The sequence below is a fragment of the Pristiophorus japonicus genome, chromosome 1, assembly GCF_044704955.1.
Source record: "Pristiophorus japonicus isolate sPriJap1 chromosome 1, sPriJap1.hap1, whole genome shotgun sequence".
Lineage (NCBI taxonomy): Eukaryota > Metazoa > Chordata > Chondrichthyes > Pristiophoridae > Pristiophorus > Pristiophorus japonicus.
This window is the reverse complement of record NC_091977.1, coordinates 426875695-426902013: the sequence shown is the minus strand read 5'-3', so window position 1 is coordinate 426902013 and position 26319 is coordinate 426875695.

Genomic DNA, 26319 nt, shown 5'->3' with positions numbered 1-26319 from the left:
AGTTGGTTCCTCGACATATTGGTCTAGAAAACCATCCCTTATGCACTCCAGGAAATCCTCCTCCACCATATTGTTTCCCATTTGGTTAGCCCAATCTATATGCATATTAAAGTTACCCATGATAACTGCTGCACCTTTATTGCATGTACCCATAATTTCCTGTTTGATGCCCTCCCCAACATCACTGCTACTGTTTGGAGGTCTGTACACAACTCCCACTGGTGTTTTCTGCCCCTTGGTATTCCGTAGCTCCACCCATACCAATTCCACATCATCCAAGCGAATGTCTTTCCTTACAATTGCATTAATTTTCTCTTTAACCAGCAATGCCACCCTGCCTCCTTTTCCTTTCTGTCTATCCTTCCTAAATGTTGAATACCCTTGGATGTTGAGTTCCCAGCCTTGGTCACCCTGGAGCCATGTCTCCGTGATGCCAATCACATCATATCCGTAAACTGCTATCTGCACAGTTAATTTGTCCACCTTATTCCGAATACTCCTCGCATTGAGGCACAGAGCCTTCAGGCTTGCCTTTTTAAAACACCTTGCCCCTTTAGAATTTTGCTGTAAAGTAGCCCTTTTTGTTTTTTGCCTTGGGTTTCTCTGCCTTCCCCTTTTACTCATCTCCTTTCTGTCTTTTGCTTCTGCCTCCATTTTGCTTCTCTCTGTCTCCCTGCATTGGTTCCCATCCCCCTGCCATATTAGTTTAACTCCTCCCCAACAGCACTGGCAAACACTCCCCCTAGGACATTGGTTCCGGTCCTGCCCAGGTGCAGACTGTCCGGTTTGTACTGGTCCCACCTCTCCCAGAACCGGTTCCAATGTCCCAGGAATTTGAATCCCTCCCTGCTGCACCACTGCTCAAGCCACGTATTCATCTGCGCTATCCTGTGATTCCTACTCTGACTAGCACGTGGCACTGGTAGCAATCCCGAGATTACTACTTTTGAGGTCCTACTTTTTAATTTAGCTCCTAGCTCCTTAAATTCGTCTCTTAGGACCTCATCCCGTTTTTTTACCTATATCATTGGTACCAATGTGCACCACGACAACTGGCTGTTCACCCTCCCTTTTCAGAATGTCCTGCACCCGCTCCAAGACACCCTTGACCCTTGCACCAGGGAGGCAACATACCATCCTGGAGTCTCGGTTGCGGCCGCAGAAACGCCTATCTATTCCCCTTACAATTGAATCCCCTATCACTATCGCTCTCCCACTCTTTTTCCTGCCCTCCTGTGCAGCAGAGCCAGCCACGGTGCCATGAACTTGGCTGCTGCTGCCCTCCCCTGATGAGTCATTCCCCTCAACAGTACTCAAAGCGGTGTATCTGTTTTGCAGGGGGATGACTGCAGGGGACCCCTGCACTACCTTCCTTGCACTGCTCTTCCTGCTGGTCTTCCATTCCCTATTTGGCTGGGGACCCTTCACCTGCGGTAAGACCAACTCGCTACATGTGCTACTCACGTCATTCTCAGCATCGTGGATGCTCCAGAGTGAATCCACCCTCAACTGCAATTCCGCAACGAAGTGTCCCTGAGTTCCCACATGGTCCAGGAGGAGCATATCAAGTGACCGAGCTCTCCTGCCATGACTTAACCCTTAGATACACATAATTTGGCGACAACAATGTTAACAAGTTACTTACTGATATAAAAAAGAAAAAGAAAAGCTACTCACCAATCACCAGCCAATCACTTACCCCTTTGGCTGTGACGTCACCTTTTGATTTCTTTCTACTTTTTTGCTTTTTCTCCTGGCTGGAGCTGCACCAGCACGCCTTTTGTAGGCCTCACCAACGCCACGAACTCTTGCCTCGGACTGCCACCGTCTCTCGCTGCCGCTGGGCCTTTTGTAGGCCTCACCAACGCCACGAACTCTTGCCTTGGACTGCCACCGTCTCTCGCTGTCACCTAAGAATTCACTTGTAGAGTGGAAGCAAGTCTTCCTTGATTTCGAGGGACTGCTTATGATGATGATTGTAAGGAAAAGTCCTGAAGTGCATGAAAGTGCAGTTTGCAGTAATGGCGAGTTTAATTATTAAAGAGGGGCGTGAGCGCTGAATGTGTGAGATTTAAGTTTCTAAACGATCTGGAGATATTCCCCAGAACGGTTTGGTTTTTGACAAATTATCTTGAGCCGTTTCTGGTATTTTGATGGCAACTGTATTTTTGTTTTTCCTGAAAGGGTTGCAGATATTTTAAATAGAAAAATGAAAGTAGTTTTCGGGACTTCAGCATGTCAAAATAAAAGGATTGGTACCATCTGTTAGAGTAATAAATGGAGCAATGTCAAGCAAATGCATTAAACATTCACCAGCTATTATTAACAACAGTAACTTCTGGCCGATTTTATGCTTTTGAACCTGTCAAACAGGTTTATTTCCGTCTAATGCTAATAAAAATCATTAGACAGGACAATTATTTTTTTTAAAGTGAAGTGCAGAAAAATGTGATTTCCACATACTGGGACCAAGTTTCGGCTCGAGTTGCTCCTTTTTTTTGGAGCAACTAGTTTAGCGTGGAGTATCTTAGAAATCACAATTCTCGGCATTTAGTTTGCTCCAGTTCTAGTTAGTTAGAATAGTTTTGTTTTAGTATAGTTTTTTTTTCGAAAGGGGGCGTTACCAGCCACTTAGGCCTGTTTTGCAAGTTCAGGCAGCGAAAAGTTACTCTAAACTAACTTAAAACGGAGTAAGTGGCGATTTTTGTACACTCAGTAAAACTTTGCCCACACTTAATAAATTAGGCGCAAGTTGTGAGAGATGGGGGGGGAAGGGAAGTTAGAGGGAAGTTAGGCGATTTTTCAAAGCATTAAACACTTCACTTTTACCAATAAAGAACCATCATCAATAATAAATGATAAATAAATCAACAAATCAATCAATCAAAAAAAAAAATCAATCAATAAGTAAAAAATTAAAAGTTTCTACTCACCTACTGCAGCACCGGGAGCCCTCCAACAGTCTGCCGAAGAACTAGTCGGGCAGGTCCCGCCGCTGAAGAGGTGCTCGGGTGGGGCCCACTGCCGAAGAGGTGCTGGTCGGGCGGGCCCCATCACCGAAGAAGTAAGGGCTGGCAGGCCACTCAGCCCGGGAAAGGGGCGACGACCCTCTGGCCAGGGATAGGTTCGCTCAGAGACAGGACGTGCTGTTGGGCCATGAGCTACTGCGCACGCGCGCAGCTGCTGGCACTCTTTTTGACTCTCTGTAGTTCCGCCCCCAGCTGCTTGTGTTGCACTGTGTTGACTGTGAAACAGGCCTGTTGGACTCGGAGAATCGCAAGGTAAGTTTTCGGCACTTTTTTAATTCTAAAAAATAGGCAGGCCTCTCGGAGTGCGTCATTCCTGGAGGACATATGAAACTTGGGCCCACACTCATGGAAAACTGACCTTTCAACTCTTAGTTACTCATATTGATTATTAATGTCACTCCTCATATTTCCCTATGAATGTTGACCAGTGGCGTGGGTTCCTTTCCTAGTTACCCCTTGGTGACAAGGGATGACAACTATATGTGTGTAAACAAACCTGAAACAGATAAGGATTTTAGCAGCTTATTTGTTATATACTTTTATTAAAAGGTCAAACACTAAATCCAAACACCTGCAACAGTGATTCTCAGACACCATTAGATCATCTAAAAACTTTTCTGCCTCAAGTCCATGCTTAACCAACACTGGGCTAAAATATTGGTACTAACTCTTTTAAATAATTCAATTCAACCATGTGCCCCCTTGTTAAATGAGAGAGGATTAATTAGCAATCTCATTGTGCGAGGCCCCTTGGGGAAGAGTGACCATAATATGGTGGAATTCTGCATTAGGATGGAGAATGAAACAGTTAATTCAGAGACCATGGTCCAGAACTTAAAGAAGGGTAACTTTGAAGGTATGAGGCGTGAATTGGCTAGGATAGATTGGCGAATGATACTGAAGGGATTGACTGTGGATGGGCAATGGCAGACATTTAGAGACCGCATGGATGAACTACAACAATTGTACATTCCTGTCTGTCGTAAAAATAAAAAAGGGAAGGTGGCTCAACCGTGGCTATCAAGGGAAATCAGGGATAGCATTAAAGCCAAGGAAGTGGCATACAAATTGGCCAGAAATAGCAGAGAACCCGGGGACTCGGAGAAATTTAGAACTCAGCAGAGGAGGACAAAGGGTTTGATTAGGTTAGGGAAAATGGAGTACGAGAAGAAGCTTGCAGGGAACATTAAGACGGATTGCAAAAGTTTCTATAGATATGTAAAGAGAAAAAGGTTAGTAAAGACAAACGTAGGTCCCCTGCAGTCAGAATCAGGGGAAGTCATAACGGGGAACAAAGAAATGGCGGACCAATTGAACAAGTACTTTGGTTCGGTATTCACTGAGGAGGACACAAACAACCTTCCGGATATAAAAGGGGTCGGAGGGTCTAGTAAGGAGGAGGAACTGAGGGAAATCCTTATTAGTCGGGAAATTGTGTTGGGGAAATTGATGGGATTGAAGACCGATAAATCCCCAGGGCCTGATGGACTGCATCCCAGAGTACTTAAGGAGGTGGCCTTGGAAATAGTGGATGCAGTGACAGTCATTTTCCAACATTCCATTGAATCTGGATCAGTTCCTATGGAGTGGAGGGTAGCCAATGTAACCCCACTTTTTAAAAAAGGAGGGAGAGAGAAAACAGGGAATTACAGACCGGTCAGCCTGACATCGGTAGTGGGTAAAATGATGGAATCAATTATTAAGGATGTCATAGCAGTGCATTTGGAAAGAGGTGACATGATAGGTCCAAATCAGCATGGATTTGTGAAAGGGAAATCATGCTTGACAAATCTTCTGGAATTCTTTGAGGATGTTTCCAGTAGAGTGGACAAGGGAGAACCAGTTGATGTGGTATATTTGGACTTTCAGAAGGCTTTCGACAAGGTCCCACACAAGAGATTAATGTGCAAAGTTAAAGCACATGGGATTGGGGGTAGTGTGCTGACATGGATTGAGAACTGGTTGTCAGACAGGAAGCAAAGAGTAGGAGTAAATGGGGACTTTTCAGAATGGCAGGCAGTGACTAGTGGGGTACCGCAAGGTTCTGTGCTGGGGCCCCAGCTGTTTACACTGTACATTAATGATTTAGACGAGGGGATTAAATGTAGTATCTCCAAATTTGCGGATGACACTAAGTTGGGTGGCAGTGTGAGCTGCAAGGAGGATTCTATGAGGCTGCAGAGCGACTTGGATAGGTTAGGTGAGTGGGCAAATGCATGGCAGATGAAGTATAATGTGGATAAATGTGAGGTTATCCACTTTGGTGGTAAAAACAGAGAGACAGATTAGTAAAAGGGCAGGTGCAAAGAGATCTGGGTGTCATGGTACATCAGTCATTGAAGGTTGGCATGCAGGTACAGCAGGCGGTTAAGAAAGCAAATGGCATGTTGGCCTTCATAGCGAGGGGATTTGAGTACAGGGGCAGGGAGGTGTTGCTACAATTGTACAGGGCCTTGGTGAGGCCACACCTGGAGTATTGTGTGCAGTTTTGGTCTCCTAACCTGAGGAAGGACATTCTTGCTATTGAGGGAGTGCAGCGAAGGTTCACCAGACTGATTCCCGGGATGGCGGGACTGACCTATCAAGAAAGACTGGAGCAACTGGGCTTGTATTCACTGGAGTTCAGAAGAATGAGAGGGGACCTCATAGAAACGTTTAAAATTCTGACGGGGTTAGACAGGTTAGATGCAGGAAGAATGTTCCCAATGTTGGGGAAGTCCAGAACCAGGGGACACAGTCTAAGGATAAGGGGGAAGCCATTTAGGACCGAGATGAGGAGGAATTTCTTCACCTAGAGAGTGGTGAACCTGTGGAATTCTCTACCACAGAAAGTTGTTGAGGCCAATTCACTAAATATATTCAAAAAGGAGTTAGATGAAGTCCTTACTACTAGGGGAATCAAGGGGTATGGTGAGAAAGCAGGAATGGGGTACTGAAGTTGCATGTTCAGCCATGAACTCATTGAATGGCGGTGCAGGCTAGAAGGGCCGAATGGCCTACTCCTGCACCTATTTTCTATGTTTCTATGTTTCTAACCACTAGAAACTGCAAATTAACTGTCATGTATGTATATTCTCCTTGTAGCCAGCAGATGGCGTCATTGTTGGAGGCCACTGAGCAGCACGCACATGGTGCTGTTCAGGTATAAAAGGCCAGCCATTTTGAGAGTCAGGCGCTTTGGGGCCTAAATAAAGCAGAGCCGAGGTTGTACCTTGTTCAGTTAAACAGTACTCAGTTTGAACCTTTATTGCATACATAACATTTGGCAACGAGAATACAAGAACTTTTGTTTGCAAAATGAGCACGATTAGATTTTTAGAGCGATTCGTGGAGGGAGAAGATTAGGCAGACTTTGTGATCCGTTTGAACCAGTACGTCGTGGCCAACAAAATGAAGGGGGTCGACGATGCAGATCAGCACCGGGCCGTGTTCCTCACTGTGTGCCGTTCAAAGATCTACGGTCTGATAAAGAATCTATTCATGCCGAGTGATCCAACAGAGAAAACATACGAGGAGTTGTGTACATTGGTACGGGAGCACCTCAAGCCAGACGACGGCATCATCATCTCGAGATACAAGTTTTATACACACGTTTGATCAGAGGGCCAGAGCGCAGCGGAATTCGTTGCCGACCTGAGACATCTAGCGGGACCGTGCAAGTTCGGGACGGTGTCGGCAGACATGCTGCGGGACTTCTTTGTTATCGGTATCAACCATGAGGTGATCCTGTTCAAACTTCTGGCAGTGGAGGAGTTGGATTTAAAAAGGGCCATCCAGATCGCTCAATCATGTATGACGACGGACAGGAGTCTAAAGCAAATAGCGGTGAAGAACCGAACCTTGCCAAGTACTGTAAATGCGATTGATTCGGCGTTCGGCAGAGCGGCACATGCAGGGTCTATCTGGCTGCATTCGCGAAACCTGTGGCTGCCGAAAGTCTGCCAGCGGGAATGTATCCAACTTCTCTGTGTTGGCATTGTGGGGGAAATCATCACCACCAGCAGTGCCGATTTAAGCAATATAGTTGCAAAGGCTTTCTGAGAGTGGGGCATCTCCAGCGCAAGTGTCCGCAGATGAGCAAGCGAGCTGCGACACACCATGTGGAGAATGAGAGTCAGACTAGCGCGGATCCGGATACGCAATCCGAGATGCCAGAGGAGGAAGTGTATGGACTGTACTCCTTCATAACCAACAGTAAACCAATTTTGACGAAAGTGAAGTTTAACGGGATACCGGTATCGATGGAACTGGACACGGGGGTGAGTCAATCGATCATGAATGAGAGGGCTTTTCATAAGCTGTGGGATACTAAGACTGTGAGGCCCAGGCTGAGCCCTGTTAATGCCAAGCTGCGCACGTACACCAAAGAACTGATAAAGGTGATTGGCAGTGCACAAATTAATGTGTCATATAACGGTGTGGTTCACGAGTTATCCCTGTGGATTGTTCCAGGCAATGGCCCAACGCTGCTCGGCAGGAGCTGATTGGGGAAAATCAGATGCAACTGGAATGACATAAAGGCGTTGTCATCGGAGGAAGATACATGTACCCAAGTATTGAGTAATTTCCCCTTGCTGTTCAAACCGGGTATCGGCAACTTCACGGGAGCCAAGGTGCAGATCCATGAAGACTCAGATGCAAGAGCCATCTATCATAAAGCTCGGGCAGTGCCGTATATGATGAGGGAGAAGGTCGAAATTGAACTGGACAGACTCTGGCATGAAGGGATCATATCACCGGTCGAATTTAATGAATGGGCCAGCCCCATTGTTCCTGTGCTGAAAAGTGATGGCACAGTCAGAATCTGAGGAGACTACAAGGCTACAATCAACAGGGTTTCGAAACAAGATCATTACCCGTTACCGAAGGCTGATGACTTGTTTGCAACGCTAGCCGGATAGAAGTCGTTCACAAAACTGGACTTGACGTCCAACAAGTCAATGAGTCGGGGAAACTTCAACATGTTGCGTATGCACCCAAAACTTTGTCGAAGCATAAAGAGCCTATATGACACAGGAGTTGGTCGAGATGTCGAAGAGACTTACGTGCATTAACACGCACAAAGGACTGTTTATTTACCACAGGTGCCCTTCCGGAGTCCGCAGGGCTGCAGCAATATTCCAGAGGAATCTGGAAAGTCCACTGAAGTCTGTTCCCAGATCCATCATGTTCCAAGATGACATCCTGATCACCGGTCGTGACTCCAAGGAACATCTGAACAACCTGGAAGAGGTTCTACTGTGTTTGTATAGAATGGGACTCAGACTGAAACGCTCGAAGTGCGTCTTCATGGCACCGGACGTTGAATTCCTCGGGAGGAAAATCACCGCTGATGGCATCAGACTGACTGACGTAAAAACCAAGGCCATCAAGAATGCACCCAAGCCGCAGAATATGACGGAGCTGCATTCATTCCTAGGTCTACTCAACTACTTTGGCAACTTCCTCCTAAATTGAGCACCTTACTAGAACCACTGCACATCCTATTGAGAAAAGACGACAACTGGGTGTGGGGCGCATTGCAGGACAGAGCTTTCGAGAAAGCCACCAATCTGCTTTGCTCAAACAAGCTGATGGTACATTATGACCCATGTAAACCTTTAGTTTTGGCCTGTGACACATCGTCATATGGAATTGGTTGCGTACTCCAACAAGCCAATGAGTCGGGGAAACTTCAACCTGTCGCGTATGCACCCAAAAGTTTGTCTAAAGCAGAAAGAGCCGACAGCATGGTAGAAAAATAAGCTTTAGCGTGTATGTATGGTGTTAAAAAGACACATCAATACCTGTTCTGTTTGAGGTTCGAATTAGAGACTGATCACAAACCACTCATTTCATTGTTTTCCGAGAGCAAAGATATCAATTCCAATGCTTCATCGCGCATCCAAGGTGGGCGCTGATATTATCTGCCTATGATTATGTCATTTGCCACAGACCTGACACAGAGAATTATGCCGATGCTTTAAGCCGGTTGTCGTTGCCCACACCGGAGGTGGAAATGCCACAACCGGCGGATCTAATGTTAATCATGGATGCTTTTGAGAGAGAAGGAACCCCTGTCACGGCTCAAGAAGTTAAGACCTGGACCAGCCAGGATCCAATTTTATCAGTGGTAAAGGGTTGCATCCTCAAAAGGGATTGGTCTGCCATACCTAAGCAAATGTCCGAGGAGGCCAAACTGTACATTCGTCGTAAGAGTTACACAGCACACATCCTGGCATAGTAATGCTGAAGGCCTTCTCCAGATCCCATGTATGGTGGCCAGGAATTGATTCTGAGCTGGAAGCATGTGTGCATCATTGCAACACTTGCATGCAGCTCAGCAAAGCACCAACGAAATCGCTGCTGAGTCTGTGGTCATGGCCATCCAAACCTTGGTCCAGGATCCATGTAGATTTTGCAGGTCGCTTCCTGGGCAAGATGTTTTTAGTGGTGGTGGATGCTTATTCAAAGTGGATAGAATGCATAATCATGTCATCCAGCACGTCCACAGCAACCATAGAGAATGTCAATGTCATGTTCGCGACACATAGTCTACCTGACTTAGTGGTGAGCAACAATGAGTCGTGCTTCACCAGTCAGGAGTTTCAGGAGTTTGTAAAACATAATGGCATAAAACATGTAAGCTCAGCACTGTTCAAGCCTGCGTCCAATGGGCAAGCTGAACGTGCAGTACAAATTATCAAGCAAAGCATGAGGAGAGTAACCCAAGGGTCACTGCAGACCCGCTTGTCCTGCATACTGCTGAGTTACAGGACAAGACCCCACACACTCATGATGAAAAGAGGTCTTAAGACCAAGTTATCTCTGGTACACCTGGATTTAAATAATCATGTTGAATACAGAAGACAAAGTCAACAAGGGTACCACAATTGCGCAACTGTATCACATGAGATTTCTGTTAATGATTCTGTTTATGTGTTGAACTATGGTCAGGGTCCCAAATGGATCGCTGGTACAGTCATGGCCAAGGAGAGCAACAGAATATTTTTATTAAGCTCAAGAATGGGCAAACTTGCAGGAAACACATGGATCAGGCAAAGCTGAGGCACACAGATGAGCCAGAACAGTGGGAAAAAGAAACCATCGACGACCAACGAACCTACCAGCCATTTTCAGAGGACTCAAGGGTCATCAGTGAACCCGGAATTTCCATCACGGATCCGTTCAATAAAAATGGACTTGCAATTCCTGACATGGCCATTGCCACCCCCAACAAGTCAGTCATTCAGCCATCAGTCACAACAGACCCCGCACACTCACCCAAGGCTGGAATCGAACTGAGACGGTCAACCCGGGAGCGCAAAGCACCGGACCGTCTCAACCCGTGAAAGACTGTGATAAGATCTCAGAGGGGGGTATTGTCATGTATGTACATTCTGTTTGTAGCCACCAGATGGCGTCATTGTTGGAGGCCACTGAGCAGCGCGCAGATGGTGCTGCTCAGGTATAAAAGGCCAGCCGTTTTGAGAGTCAGATACTTTGGGGCCCAAATAAAGCAGAGCCAAGGTTGTAACTTGCTTAGTTAAACAGTACTCAGTTCGAACCTTTATTGCATACATAACACGAACTAAAAACATTTAAGAAAGCCTAATAAATCAAATCAAAACTTGATTTCCGGGGGTGATGATGCACTCCAGTCCCTCCGTTGCCCACTGGTCGTGGAAGGTCTCGAGCGTACTGGTAGACACTGCGTGCTCCATCGCCAGGGACACCCGGGCGCAAATGTAGCCATGGAAGACAGCCAGGCAATCAGGCTGAATGACTCTCTCAACTGCCCGCAGCCTGGACCTGTTGGTGGCCACCTTGGCCAGACCCAGGAGCAATCCCACAAAGAGGCCGTCCAACCTGCCTGCTCCCCCTTGCTCCGGGTGCCCAAAGATCAGGAGCGTGGGACTGAAGTGCAACCAGAAATTGAGGAACAGCCTCTTCAAATAATCTCTATAAAAACATAGAATTGCAGGATCTTGCGGAGACATCATTGGTGGTATTTCTCCAGCGATTTGAGGTGTCTACTGTACATGGTCCACGTCTCTGAGCCATACAGGAGGGCGGGTCTCACTACAGCCCTGTAGACCATAAGCTTGATGCCAGATTTGAGGGCCTGATCTTCGAACACTCTCTTCCTCAGGCGGCTGAAGGCTGTGCTGGCGCTCTGGAGGCGGTGTTGAAACTCGTCGTCGATGTCTGCCCTGGCTGATTATAGGCTCCCGAGGAATGGAAAGTGATCTACGTTGCCTAAGGCCGCAACGTGGATCTTGATGACTGCGGGGCAGTGCTGTATGGCGGGGTCAGGTTGGTGAAGGACCTTTATCTTACGGATGTTTAGTGTAAGGCCCATCCTTACACTGAAGATGTTAACTATGACTTGGGGTTCAGCCTCAATGTGCGCAGATGCAAGCATCGTCCGCGTACTGTAGCTCGACGACAGAGGATGGGACGGTCTTGGATCTGGCCTGGAGGCGACGAAGGTTGAACAGGTTGCCACTGGTTCTATAGTTTAGTTCCACTCCAGACACACCAACGTTAGTGTTCTCGATCAGGCCAACATCTCCAGCATCGAAGCACTGACCACACTTGACCAGCTCCGTTGGGTGGGCCACATTGTTCGCATGCCTGACACAAGATTCCCAAAGCAAGCGCTCTACTCGGAACTCCTACACGGCAAGCGAGCCCCAGGTGGGCAGAGGAAACATTTCAAGGACACTCTCAAAGCCTCCCTGATAAAGTGCAACATCCCCACCGACACCTGGGAGTCCCTGGCCAAAGACCGCCTTAAGTGGAGGAAGAGCATCTGGGAGGGGGCTGAGCACCTCGAGTCTCGTCGCCGAGAGCATGCAGAAAACAAGTGCAGGCAGCGGAAGGAGCGTGCGACAAACCAGACTCCGCACCCACCCTTTCCTCCAACGACTGTCTGTCCCACCTGCGACAGAGACTGTAGTTCCCGCATTGGACTGTTCAGTCACCTGAGAACTCACTTTTGGAGTGGAAGCAAGTCTTCCTCGATTTCAAGGGACTGCCTGTGATGATGATGATAAAACCGTGGAACACGGACTCCAAATATTGGTTCTATCAACCTTCAGTTCTCCTTCTAATTGACCTGATTGGTTCTGACAGACTCCAATTGTGCCATCCAAATTATCTAATTGGTTCAAATTGACAAAATTCAATCCCAGTGTAAAAAGCCGATCTTCCTATGAAGTACTGACAAGCTGACGTATGGAGTGAAAATCTGACTGTCAACTTCAAACACTGATGATTAGTATGTATGGACATTGCAATTTGCCATATTGTTACAGACATAAAATTACTGTTTAGGTCCATTTCGCTGTTGCAGCTGCACATGATTCTCCTCTTACCCACATGCAGATGACTGATCAAGGCTATTAATAGTGCTGGTTTGCTAACACAAATACGTGATGAGATGCACTGAGAAAAATGAGCTGGTTCTCAGCAGAGTTGCACTGATGGGCAGTTTAGCTGCACTTTTGCAAATAGTTTTACGGAAGTAACAATTGTTGGAACAATGGTAACGATAGATCTGGCTCAACCATCTGAAACAGCAATGTTGTTTCACACAGGTTGTTCAGATTAATGTCCTTGTGTAATTGAGGCTGAGTCCAAGAACAGGCATAAACACTGTATTCAAATAAATTGCTGCATTTGAAGTTTTTCCTGTATATAAAATACCACAGTTGGAGTAATTGTATTGCTCTTTAGCAAACAATTCATGAAATCTAGTTTAGGCATACAAGTAGTTTTGCATATATCAATTCCTTCTGTCATGTAAGTTATACAAAAACATCACATGTTTTTCAGGCCTCATGACATGATGTAATGACTAACTAGTGAGTATTCTCCTTGGGGCGAGTTAAGCAGGGTTGTGTTACTCCAAAATGAGTCAACATAGTCAAGAACTTCGGAGAGGAAAGTAAGATTGGAGATTAGAGCAGTTCTTTACAAGGATAGAGGGGTTGATGATGGATTATTTGAGGAGTGGGGATGATCCCTGTTTGAATCCATCCAATCAGGTTTCTGACCCTCCCACTGCAGTGAAATGGCCCTAACCATAGTCACAAATTATATTCTCTATGACTGTGATTGTGGAGCAATATCCATCTCCAACCTCACGGCAGCCCTCGACATGGCTGACCACATTATCTGTCTCCAACACTTCTCCTCTGTTGTCCTCAATGGGACTCCAGTCGCTTGGTTGGACTTTTATCTATCCAATCATCATCAGATAATTTCTAGCAATGGCTTCTCCTCCAACACTTCCACCATCACCTCGAGAGAATCAAAGGATCTATCCTTAGCCCCATCCTCTTCCTCATCTACATGTTCCATCTTGGCAGCATCATCCAGAGACATGAAATTAGCTACCACATGTACGCTGATGATAGCCAGCTCTATCTCTCCACCAGCTCTCGACCCGATAAAGCCTCTGTGCTACCAACCTGCTTCTCCAACATCCAGTCTTGATTGAGCCATAATTTCCTTCAGTTAAATACTGAGAAAACCAGAGCGTCTTCGTTGGCCCCGCCAAAAAATCCGTAGCCATGCCATTGACGCCGTTCCCTTTCCTGGCCATTGTCTCAAGCTGAAACAGGCTCTGAATAGTTTTCAACCCCATATCCTCTTCATCATGAAGATGGTCTAGTTCCACCTGTAGCACCAGCCATCTGCTGCTGAAACCCCTATTCATGCCTTTGTCACCTCCAGACGCAACTATTCCAATGCTCTCCTGTCCAGTCTCACAACGTGCAATCTCTGTGAACTTCAGTTGTTTCTGCTGCCCATGTCCTATCTCACACCAAGTCTCACTCACCTATCTGTCTTATGCTTGCTGACCTACAATGTCAGCTACCCACTGAGCCAGTGTCAGCTGTGGCTCAGTGGGAAGCACTCTTGCCTCTGAGTCAGAATGTTGTGGATTCAAGTCCCACTTGAGCACAAAAAAAAATCTAGGCTGATACTCCAGTGCAGTGCTGAGGGAGCACTGCACTGTCGGAGTTGCCATCTTTCAGATGAGACGTTAAACCGAGGTCCCGTCTGCTCTCTCAAGTGGTTGTAAAAGATCACATGGCACTCTTTCGAAGAAGAGCAGGGGAGTTATCCCCGGTGTCCTGGCCAATATTTATCCCTCAATCAACATAATAAAAACAGACTATCTGGTCATTATCACATTGTTGTTTGTGGGAGCTTGCTGTGTGCAAATTGGCTGCTGTGTTTCCCACATTACAACAATGACATTTCAAAAGTACATAATTTGCTGTAAAGCGCTTTGAGACGTCCGGTGGTCGTGAAAGGTGCGACATAAATCCAAGTCTTTCTTTTTACAATGGTTCCCAGTCTCCCAATGCCTCAAATTAAACATTCTTATCCATGTACCTCTATCTGTAACCTTCTCCAACCCTACAGAAAATTTCAGAGCTTAGGGTCTAGACAACAGAAGGCATGGCCACCAATGGTTGAGCGATTATAATCAGGGATGCTCAAGATGGCAGAATTAGAGGAGCACAGATATCTCGGGGGGTTGTGGGGCTGGAGGAGATTACAGAGATAGGGAGAGGCGAGGCCATGGAGGGATTTGAAAACAAGGATGAGAATTTTGAAATTGAGGTGTTGCTTAATGAGGTTACATGCTAAGCAAGAATACTAGGAAAAGCTGATCAACAGTCCCCAAAAATGCTGACAAATCAAGAAGATTATAAGCCTATGACATATGAACACAAATAGTTACACAGGCTTGTAACTTCAGCTTTAGATATACCCAACATTCCTTCACTCATATGGGAATGGAAAAAAAAACATAAGTATATTTACACATGAAGGAGAAACATAAATGCTGAAAAAACTAAATTAATTTTCTAGTGGGGGGGGGTGGAGCATACACCCGATGAGAATGTTGATTTTGACTCTTGTAATGCTTAGGCAATGAGAGAATACGGACATCGCACAGGAGACCACCGGGAATAGGATAACCTCTATTGGACCACCAAGATCTCATTCCTTTGATGTGACCCTGGAAGTGTACACAGAATCTTGTATGATATTGATGTCAAGGATTAAAATGTTTCAAAAAGTACAATTTATATACTGGAACCTCAAAATGCTGATTGCACATTCTTTTCTGTATTACTGTGATTCTAACACTCCAGCACCGTTATAGTCATGATATACAAAATCAGTTCGCGATGGCACAAACATATTTTGCACCATTTCTGCCATGGTGAAACTTTTGTCCATGTCTAAAACACATATTGAAAATAAGTATTTAATTTAAATTCAAAATACAGAAGGACCTGGCCAATGAAAATAAATTGACGAAATCCAGTAGGTTGACCAAAAATTCAGTAGCTTCTGTATTTTATTAAATTTTATTGGTTTATTTTTTTTAAATTGTTTTACAGCTTTTGTTTAGAAAATTTCTTTTCAACTTTTTTCTCAAATATCTTGAATTTAAACGGTTGTTCAGAAAAAATATTTATTTTACAAAATTTAGAAGTTTACAGTAGTTTCGTGATGAGTGAAAAAACTCGGAAAGTTTCTGTTGAATTGGTGATGACACCTGCTTTGATCGTAGCGTGCCCTGTTTGGTGAGCGACATCTGCAAGTGTAGCTTTTTAATGTATCACAGTGCTATGTCAGGGACAATAGCCACTTACTGACACCAAAATTTTCACCTTGTCATATCTTGTCAGTAATTTGAATAACTGTATGGAGGTGACCGTGGGTTTCCACGCTGTTTGATCCACTTCTATTCTCTATTAGGCAAGAGCTTGCCGGCTCAAATTTACTGGCAGTGATGTTAACAGTTGCATCCAACACTTGCTGAGAGTGCCTCAGGAACGAAATGTCCCTCGTAAATGATGTCCTTCAAATCAGTGGCCTTAGGTTTTCCCATCAGATATCATTTCTCTTCTACCAGCACAAAGTGTGGTAACAACAGCTGGTGTTTGTAGGTCCTTTGAGGTTTCCCCGTATATCCTGATCTATCAGCTGCTTTGGGGCTGTCATCGTGGGAGGAGAAGAAGATTCTTTTGATGTCTTCACTGTGAAGGGACTTATTTGAAGGATGCACTGGAGCATTGTCCATAATGAGATTGGCCGATGGGAAGTTTGTGTGGCTGCCAGCGAAGCTTCATGCATGGTAAGAACAGAGAATGAAACCACTCTGTCAATAACTTAATGTTCTTCCAAATGTTAGGCTGAGCCTTGGAAGTTCAGGCTAAGAATCTTAAAAGCTGGGAATTAATAGGTCTGCCAGTCACCATTAATAGGGGCTCATGCATCTTCACGGTGTTGCTGCATGCTGAGATTGTGAGGCACTCTTTGTTGTGCTTGCTCCTTAGTGCAGCTGACTGAGCAAGAGCAATGTGTCTTGTTGGGCAGCTGTTTGTTAAAAACGCCTGTTTCATCTGAGTTGTAGACTTATTCGACAACAAATGTTGACAGCTTTTTCCAGATATTTTCTTGAATATTTTTGCCTGAAGGCGGCCACTATGTCCAAGTCAGATGACAAGCGCTCCTCACTGCGATGCTTCTTCCATCGATACAATTAGATCAAGCTGCCTATAAATTCATGACTTCTTTTTGATATGCTGTTGAGCTGTATGATGGGACCATGAAGGGGTAAATACCTATTTCCCGCTGCTGTTAAATCATATGAACAGTGCCTTATTCAGCTCTGAGTGAGCAACCACAGCTTTCTTGTCGTGATAATTTCCTTTGAAATGATCTCCTCCACTTTCTTCTCTTTCCCTTCCTGCTCAAAAGTTTATTTCTCTTCCTTCCTTCAAATAGAATCTCTCTTTCTTTTATCACTCTCTCTTTTATCTCTCTCTCTGCAACTTAATTGGGCCCCAAAGAAGATTTCACCTTCTATCCCCTGAAGAAGAGAGAAGATTATCAGAAAATGTAATAATGTTTTAAAAATTATGAAGAGTTTTGATAAAGTGAATAGAGAAAGGCATTTTTCTTTATTTGGTGAGTCAGTGATTTTCAATTTAAATTGTTGCTAATACATGTGTCAGCTGTGGCTCAGTGGGTAGCACTCTTGCCTCTGAATCAAAAGGTTGTGGGTTCAAGCACCAATCCAGGGGCTTGAGCACAACAAATCTAGGCTGACACTCTAGTGCAGTGCTGTTGGATGTGCCTTCTTTCAGATGAGATGTTAACCTGAAGCCCTGTCTGATCTCTCAGGTGGGCATAAAAGATCCCATGGCACTATTTCGAAGAAAAGCAGGGCAGTTATCCCCAGTGTTCTGGCCAATATTTATCCCTCACTCAACATAACAAAAACAGATTATCTGGTCATTATCACAATGCTGTTTGTGGGAACTTGCTGTGCATAAATTGGCTGCTGTGTTTCCCACATTACAACAGTGATTACACTTCAAAAGTACTTCATTGGCTGTAAAGCGCTTTGAGATGTCCGGTCGTCTTGAAAGGCAATATATAAATGCAAGACTTTCTTTCTTTCTAAGAGAATGAGGAGAAAGATTTGGATAAATATCTTTCTTGAACCATTCAATACTGGGGGCAAGGCTCCTAGGGCTGTGACCTCCTCGAGAGTAGTGGAGGCACACACTATTGCAGCTTTTAAAAGGAAAATTGGATAAATATTCAAAAGCGATATAAGGTTATGGGGAGAAAGTGGGGCAATGGGATTCGTTTTGGATTGCTCTAAGAAAATACTGACACAGACATGATGGACTGAATGGGCTCCTTCTGTGCTGTAACTATTTATTGTACAAGGGGGTCCTTTCATCTCATTTCTCATTCAAAGTGTGGCTGCCCTCTTTTTCCTCCCATAAAGCATTAATATCTCTGCTTTCTCTCTTTTGTCAACCCATTCCCTGGGCTACAGCAATACTGAACTAAATACATAAATACTATAATTAGCAGCTTGTTAATTGGAGAAAGTCTGTTGTGCACAATTATCTCGGGCTACCATTGGTTATATGAAAAAATAACATTCTTCTGTGGATGGATTGGAGTTCCAGCCATGTGGTAGGTCCTAGTAATTGCAGGGGGCTAAATTGGGCCACGTAGCACCTGCTTTTAGGTGCTGCATGGCTGCATAAGGATCAAAATGGAGCCTGAGGTGCACGTGTACACTTTTGATGGGAAATGCGCAGGACACCATCTTTAAAGGGATTTGAACGTACATGCCTAATGAATGTCGGCAACATGTAAAGCAGCAAGGTGATGATGCAAATCAGTGTGCAACACTAATTTGATACCAGCGCTGACATTTTCAAACACCAGACTCCAGCCAACCTTAAGCTGAACATGACGTTTGTTATGTCTTCAGATGCTCTAATAATGACTCCACGAGACAATGTATTGTGCTTGAACTGTAGTTACCTCAGTACATTTAATGTAACTCCAGAGTGAGGATCGCACATGGTAGTCTGCCTTTTATACTAGGCCTGGCACACCTGTACAGGTAACCTACAAGTCTCCCACTGCAGTGCCCTCTGGTGAAACACCTTTTAATAGTACAAGCAGTAACCATGTAGGATACATGACATCACTCTCCCCCAAGTCTTTAGTGCAAATCGCCTTTGCATTGACTGTGCTCTGGGCTTAGTTCTATCTTGACCCTTGGAGGGTCGTTTCCATCTTGGGTGAGTAGGTAGTGTTTCATTGGCAGTAGAGGTGCTGGTGGCTTCTGTTTGTGCGTTCATGACCACTCCATTCTCCCCCCCCCCCCCTCCACATTGGCTCGTTACATTCATATACATTCAAGTCCCCCAAAAATATTTGCATTTACAGTATTGCATTCGTGGTACCATGGTGAGGTAAGTACATTTGAATGGTGAGGTAGATACTTGGAATATACTTGGAGTCAGTGCTGGGGTCAGCACCGGTGCGTAAGAACAAACTAGTTCCAGAACTGCTGGATGGTGTCCAGGTAGTCTGGTGGCAGCGCGGTGCTCAAATTGCCTGCTCTCGGGGCTTTTGCCGTTGCTTCTAGCGTCGGGCAGGTTCACAGATGCCTGTGACCTCCTTGTCCTTTACTTGCGCCCCGGGTCGCTGCTGCTCCCTGAGGAGCAGTTGTCTGGCAGTGCACAGGGAACTGCTGACTCGCTTGCCTGGGCATTATTTGATTTGGGATCCTGGTTGGTCCCAGTCCCATTTGGGAGAACCGTTGCGGGTGACCCTTCGTTCCCGGGTGTAGCCTTGGTGGTGATAGAGTCTGAGGGCTGCGCCTTAGCGCAGTTTGCTCTTTCAGACTCATGGTGGTTGGTGCCATCGGGTGCCTGAAAGCTGGAGCCGATCGGGGGCAGGGTATCGATACCGTTGCCGTTGCTCTCCTGAGATCGTTTGCTGTGCAGCTTGTATGTATTAGTTGCTTGTGGCCACACTCCGTGGTGCATCACTCTGGTCCCAGGGATGCAGGCTAAAGCATTGGGTAGCTTGCTGGACCTGTGTGCTCCCGATGGGTGTTTGCCCGCTGCATTGACTGTATGCAGTTGAAATCCTACATCGTACAACGCTTCATTACATATTGTAAATAACCTGTAGCTCTGATCGCAATCGTGGGACTTTTCTTTGCTTATTGCATGTACACAACTCTGATCATCAATTACACATTTCACATCTAACTCACAGTTGCTGTTACATTTATTAAGAGCGTGGAACTGTCCCTCTAAGTGTGGTGAGTTGCAGGTCTCCTTTAAGAGAGCCTTGCTATCTCTACCCCAATCCTCTTCTTCGCTTGATGCCAAGTGTTGCTCCATCAGCGCTGAACCCCGTGGTCTGGCCACCGCCATCTTTTTCTTCAGCGCCTCACCTCGTGGTTTGGGCACCATCTTTCTTCCATCCACGATGTCGACTGCTGTGACCCTCTTCTCCCCGGGTTCCGCCACCGAAGCTGGGAAGTCACCTCTGGGGTCTGATTTTCTTCCTCCGGAGTCCTGTTACTGGAGCCTGGAAGGTGCGTTTGGGTCGTCTCAGTTGGATCATCTCCACGCAGTCGTGCTGAGCGGTCTGTGCCTCGGGTGCTGTGCTGGTCTGCTCTCTGGTGCCGGATCCCACCTCAGGTGGGGGTTTGCTTTGCCTCTGAGCGCAGGGGACATTGATAGCTGGATGGATGAAATCATCCCAGCTCCAATGGATCGTCTCCATCCACCTTCTTCCGAGTAGCGTTGGCCCATCGCCTGCAACAATCCACAGGGATAACTTGTGTACCGTGCCGTCATGGGGTACCTTTACATCCGCAATACCAATGATTGGGGTAAGTTCATTGGTGTAGGTACGCAGCTTTGCCTGAACCGGGACCATACTTGGGTCGTTCAGATTGATTGTCCCATAACCTCTCAAAGGCTTTTTGATTCATTACTGATTGACTCGCCCCCGTGTCCACTTCCATGAAGACTGGAATGCCATTTATCTCGACTTCCATCCTCAACGGAGATCATTCGGTGGTGCAGGTAAATATGCTATATACCTCATCGTGGGGCAGAGCTGCCTCACTGACTATCGCTTCATAATCAGCGCTGGATTAATGGCCATCTGCAGACTCTTCATCAACGCAGTAAGTCATATTTCTTTTATACATTCACTGGAGGTGGCCTTTTGTGCTGCAGCCTTTAAATACATAGTATTGAAAACTGTACTGGTGAGCCCTGTGATTCCCTCCGCAACACCAGCATGGTGCTACTCGATTAGTCACTCTCGGCGGACTCTGAGTTAAGGGACTCGGGGGCCTGTTCTCTCTCCCCTGAGAAGATTCACTAAAAGGCGTCACTCTGTGCACAGTACTTGCTGGGTTTGAGTCCTGAGGATGATGTTATGTCTTGAATAAAGAGTCAGACTAGATACTGCAAGCTCAAAGTAAGGTGTGACTGTAGACTTTTATTACAGATCTCAGAGTGCCTCTCCAGCCTGCGAGGCCTCCTTATATACAGGTGCTCCCAAGGAATTGTGTGATCCCTTGGGACTCCAGGGGATAAGCCCTCTGGTGGTTAGACATGGTAATTACAGGTTTACATACATAATAACACTCCCCCCCCCCCAAAGTCACTAGTGTAACGATTTACAATGTGAGTCAATCTGGGGCCTTCCTTTCCCTGGTTGATCGTCTCAGTGCAAATGCTGGTTTTGGTGAGTTATTTGTTGGGCCCTCGCTGGGCTGCTGCGCAGCTGGCCTTGCTGGGCTGCTGGGGTGGTGAGTCCTGCTGGACTTCTGTGGGTGATGGGTTCTATTTCGTGGTCAACCGCTAGGTCGGTTGCCACTTGTTTGTATGTTGGAGGGTCGAAAGAGGTAGAGTATATTGTGGGTTGTTCTGGATAGTCTGTAAATCTGAGTTTGGTTTGGTCCAAGTATTTCCTGCAGGTGAGTCCCTTTGAGAGTTTGACCACAAACACCCTACTCTCCTCTTTGGCCAAAACAGTGCCAGGAAGCCACTTGGGACCTTGTCCATAATTCAACACAAATACAGGATCGTTTATCTCAATTTCGTATGACACATTTGCGCGATCATGATATGAATTCTGTTGAAGCAGCCTGCTCGCTATCTGTTCGTGTAGATCAGGGTGTACTAACAAGAGCCATGTCTTAAGTGCCCTTTTCATGAGCAGTTCAGCGGGAGGGACCCCAGTGAGCGAGTGGGGACTTATGCGGTAACTAGGCAGGACTCGGGATAAGCGAGTCTGCAGTGAGCCTTCAGTTACCCTTTTCAAGATCTGCTTGATTGTTTGAACTGCTCGATCTGCCTGAGCATTGGACACTGGTTTAAACGGGGTAGATGTGACATGTTTAATCCCATTGCGGGTCATGAACTCCTTGAACTCGGCACTGGTAAAGCACGGTGCATTGTCACTTATAAGGACATCAGGCAGCCCATGTGTGGCAAACATGGCCCGTAGGCTTTTAATGGTGGCAGCGGATGTGCTTGCCGACATTATTACGCATTCTATCCATTTGGAGTACGCATGTACAACCACTAAGAACATTTTTCCCAAGAATGGGCCTGCATAGTCAACATGGACCCTGGACCACGGTTTGGAGAGCCAGGACCATAAACTTAGTGGCGCCTCCCTGGGTGCATTGCTTAACTGTGAACATGTATTACATTTGTGCACGCAGGACTCTAAGTCTGCATCGATACCGGGCCACCACACGTGGGATCTGGCTATCGCTTTCATCATTACGATGCCTGGGTGGGTACTGTGGAGGTCACTAATGAAAGTGTCCCTACCCTTTTTTGGCACCACTACCCGATTACCCCATAGGAGGCAGTCTGCCTGTATTGGCATTTCATCTTTGCACCGCTGGTACGGCTTTATTTCCTCCTGCATCTCTAACGGGACACTAGACCAACTCTCGTGGAGCATACAGTTTTTTTACGAAGGACAGTAAGGGGTCCTGGCTCGTCCAAGTTCTAATCTGTTGGGCGGTAACACGTGATTGCTCACTCTTGAATGCTTCCATTACCATGACTAAATCTGCAGGCTGTGCCATCTCCACCCCTGTGGTGGGCAATGGCAGCCTACTGAGAGCATCGGCACAGTTTTCTGTGCCTGGCCTGTGGCATATGGCGTAGTTGTATGCGGACAACATGAGCGCCCATCTCTGGATGTGGGCCGATGCATTCATATTCATGACCTTGCTTTCAGAAAAGAGGCTTGTGGTCGGTTTCCAATTCAAATTTGAGCCGGAACAGATATTGATGCATTTTTTTCACCCCGTAAACACACGCTAACGCTTCTTTTTCAATCATACTGTAGGCCCTCTCGGTCTTAGACAAACTTCTGGATGCATAAGCAACCGGTTGCAATTTCCCAAATTCATTAGCTTGTTGCAATACACAACCGACCCCATACGACGACGCATCCCATGCTAGTACCAAACATTTACATGGATCGTAGAACACAAGCAATTTGTTTGAACATAACAGCTTCCTAGCTTTCTCAAAGGCACTTTCTTGGCTTTTACCCCATACCCATAGTTCAGGAGTCATAGTAACGACCGCAGCTCCATCACGTTCTGTGGTCTCGGTGCGTTCTTGATTGCCTCCATCTTCGAATCGGTGGGCCTGATGCTGTCCGCCGTGATTCTTCTCCCCAGGAACTCCACTTCAGGCGCCAGGAAAATGCACTTCGAGAGTTTTAGCCTGAGCCCCACACGATTAAGCCGGCTAAGAACCTTCTCCAGGTTCTGCAGATGTTCGACGGTGTACCGACCTGTAACCAAGATCTCGTCCTGGAAGGCCACTGCGCGCGGGACAGACATCAGTAAGCTTTCCATGTTCCTCTGGAATATCGCCGTGGCCGATCGAATCCCAAACAGGCATCTGTTGTAAATGAAGAGCCCTTTGTGCATGTTGATGCAGGTGTGGCCATTCGATGACTCCTCCAGCTCCTGGGTCATGTCGGCTGAGGTCAAGTCCAGCTTCGTGAACATTTTCTCTCCCGCCAGCATCGCAAATAAGTCATCCACCTTTGGTAGCGGGTATTGAACCTGCAGTGAGAAATGATTGATAGTTACTTTGTAATCACCACAGATTCTGAGGTTGCTGTCTCCCTTGAGGATTGAAACAATCAGACAGGCCCACTCATTGAATTCGATCGTCGAAATGACGCCCTCTTGTTGCAGCCTGTCCAGCTCGATCTCACAGAAACATAGAAACATAGAAAATAGGTGCAGGAGTAAGCCATTCGGCCCTTCTAGCCTGCACCGCCATTCAATGAGTTCATGGCTGAACATTCAACTTCAGTACCCCATTCCTGCTTTCTCGCCATACCCCTTGATCCCCCTAGTAGTAAGGACCTCATCTAACTCCTTTTTAAATATATTTAGTGAATTGGCCTCAACAACTTTCTGTGGTAGAGAATTCCACAGGTTCACCACTCTCTGGGTGAAGAAGTTCCTCCGCATCTCGGTCCTAAATGGCTTACCCCTTATCCTTAGACTGTGACCTCTGGTTCTGGACTTCCCCAACATTGGGAACATTCTTCCTGCATCTAACCTGTCTAACCCCGTCAGAATTTTAAATGTTTCTATGAGGTCCCCTCTCATTCTTCTGAACTCCAGTGAATACAAGCCCAGTTGATCCAGTCTTTCTTGATAGGTCAGTCCCGCCATCCCGGGAATCAGTCTGGTGAACCTTCGCTGCACTCCCTCAATAGCAAGAATGTCCTTCCTCAGGTTAGGAGACCAAAACTGTACACAATACTCCAGGTGTGGCCTCACCAATGCCCTGTACAACTGTAGCAACACCTCCCTGCCCCTGTACTCAAATCCCCTTGCTATGAAGGCCAACATGCCATTTGCTTTCTTAACCGCCTGCTGCACCTGCATGCCAACCTTCAATGACTGATGTACCATAACACCCAGGTCTCTTTGCACCTCCCCTTTTCCTAATCTGTCACCATTCAGATAATAGTCTGTCTCTCTGTTTTTACCACCAAAGTGGATAACCTCACATTTATCCACATTATACTTCATCTGCCATGCATTTGCCCACTCACCTAACCTATCCAAGTCGCTCTGCAGCCTCACAGCATCCTCCTCGCAGCTCACACTGCCACCCAACTTAGTGTCATCCGCAAATTTGGAGATACTACATTTAATCCCCTCATCTAAATCATTAATGTACAGTGTAAACAGCTGGGGCCCCAGCACAGAACCTTGCGGTACCCCACTAGTCACTGCCTGCCATTCTGAAAAGTACCCATTTACTCCTACTCTTTGCTTCCTGTCTGACAACCAGTTCTCAATCCATGTCAGTACACTACCCCCAATCCCATGTGCTCTACCTTTGCACATCAATCTCTTGTGTGGGACCTTGTCGAACGCCTTCTGAAAGTCCAAATATACCACATCAACTGGTTCTCCCTTATCCACTCTACTGGAAACATCCTCAAAGAATTCCAGAAGATTTGTCAAGCATGATTTCCCTTTCACAAATCCATGCTGACTTGGACCTATCATGTCACCTCTTTCCAAATGCACTGCTATGACATCCTTAATAATTGATTCCATCATTTTACCCACTACCGATGTCAGGCTGACCGGTCTATAATTCCCTGTTTTCTCTCTTCCCTCCTTTTTTAAAAAGTGGGGTTACATTGGCTACCCTCCACTCCATAGGAACTGATCCAGAGTCAATGGAATGTTGGAAAATGACTGTCAACGCATCCACTATTTCCAAGGCCACCTCCTTAAGTACTCTGGGATGCAGTCCATCAGGCCCTGGGGATTTATCGGCCTTCAATCCCATCAATTTCCCCAACTCAATTTCCCGGCTAATAAGGATTTCCCTCAGTTCCTCCTCCTTACTAGACCCCCCGACCCCTTTTATAACCGGAAGGTTGTTCGTGTCCTCCTTCGTGAATACCGAACCAAAGTACTTGTTCAATTGGTCCGCCATTTCTTTGTTCCCCGTTATGACTTTTCCTGATTCTCCATCCTCTCTCTCATCATGTACGGTACTGCTGTCGCCTTGTGATGGATTGGTCGCGCCCCCGGAATCAAATGGATCTGCACTTTTGCTCCTTGGAACTTCCCGATGCCTGGTTCGAACAGCGAGGGGAACTTGTTTAGGACCTGGGCATATGAGGTCTCGTCGATGGACAAAAGCGCTCAGACGTTGTCCCAGTTCCAGCGTATCTTTCCCAGCCAGCTCCTGCTGAATAGCGTGGGGCCATCACTCAGTACCACCCAGAATGGTAACTTATGCACTGCTCCATCGTAAAAGACCTTTATGGTAGCACTGCCAGTTACGGGAAATAGTTCCTTTGTGTACATTCTCAGTTTAGTACGAATGGGGGTCAGGACTGGCCTTGAGGCCTTGCTGTACCACAATTTATCAAAAGTCTTTTTGCTCATTATGGACTGGCTTGTGCCCATGTCTAGCTCCATGGACACCGGGTGTCCATTTAATTCAACCTTCAGCATTATTGAGGGACACTTTGTGGTAAATGTGTGCACCTCATATGCCTCTGCCTCCTCAGTCTGAGGCTCTGGTTCGTCGTGATCCACCGTGGATCTGTCCTCCTCTGCAACATGGTGGTTTATAGGATTAGCAGGGTTTGCAGCTCGCCTGCACCTACATTGGAGGTGTCCCATTGTTCCACAGCCCTTGCAAACGTATCCTTTGATACGGCATGAATGGAAACGATGATCAACCCCGCAGCGCCAACAAGCTGTTAATGGTCTTGTATTCACCACCCTTGAAGGTGGACTCTGAGTCACCTGCGGACGTGCAGCTGCAGGCGTGTAAATACTGCCCTGTACATTTCGATTCGTAAACAATGTTACTTTGTTCACAGT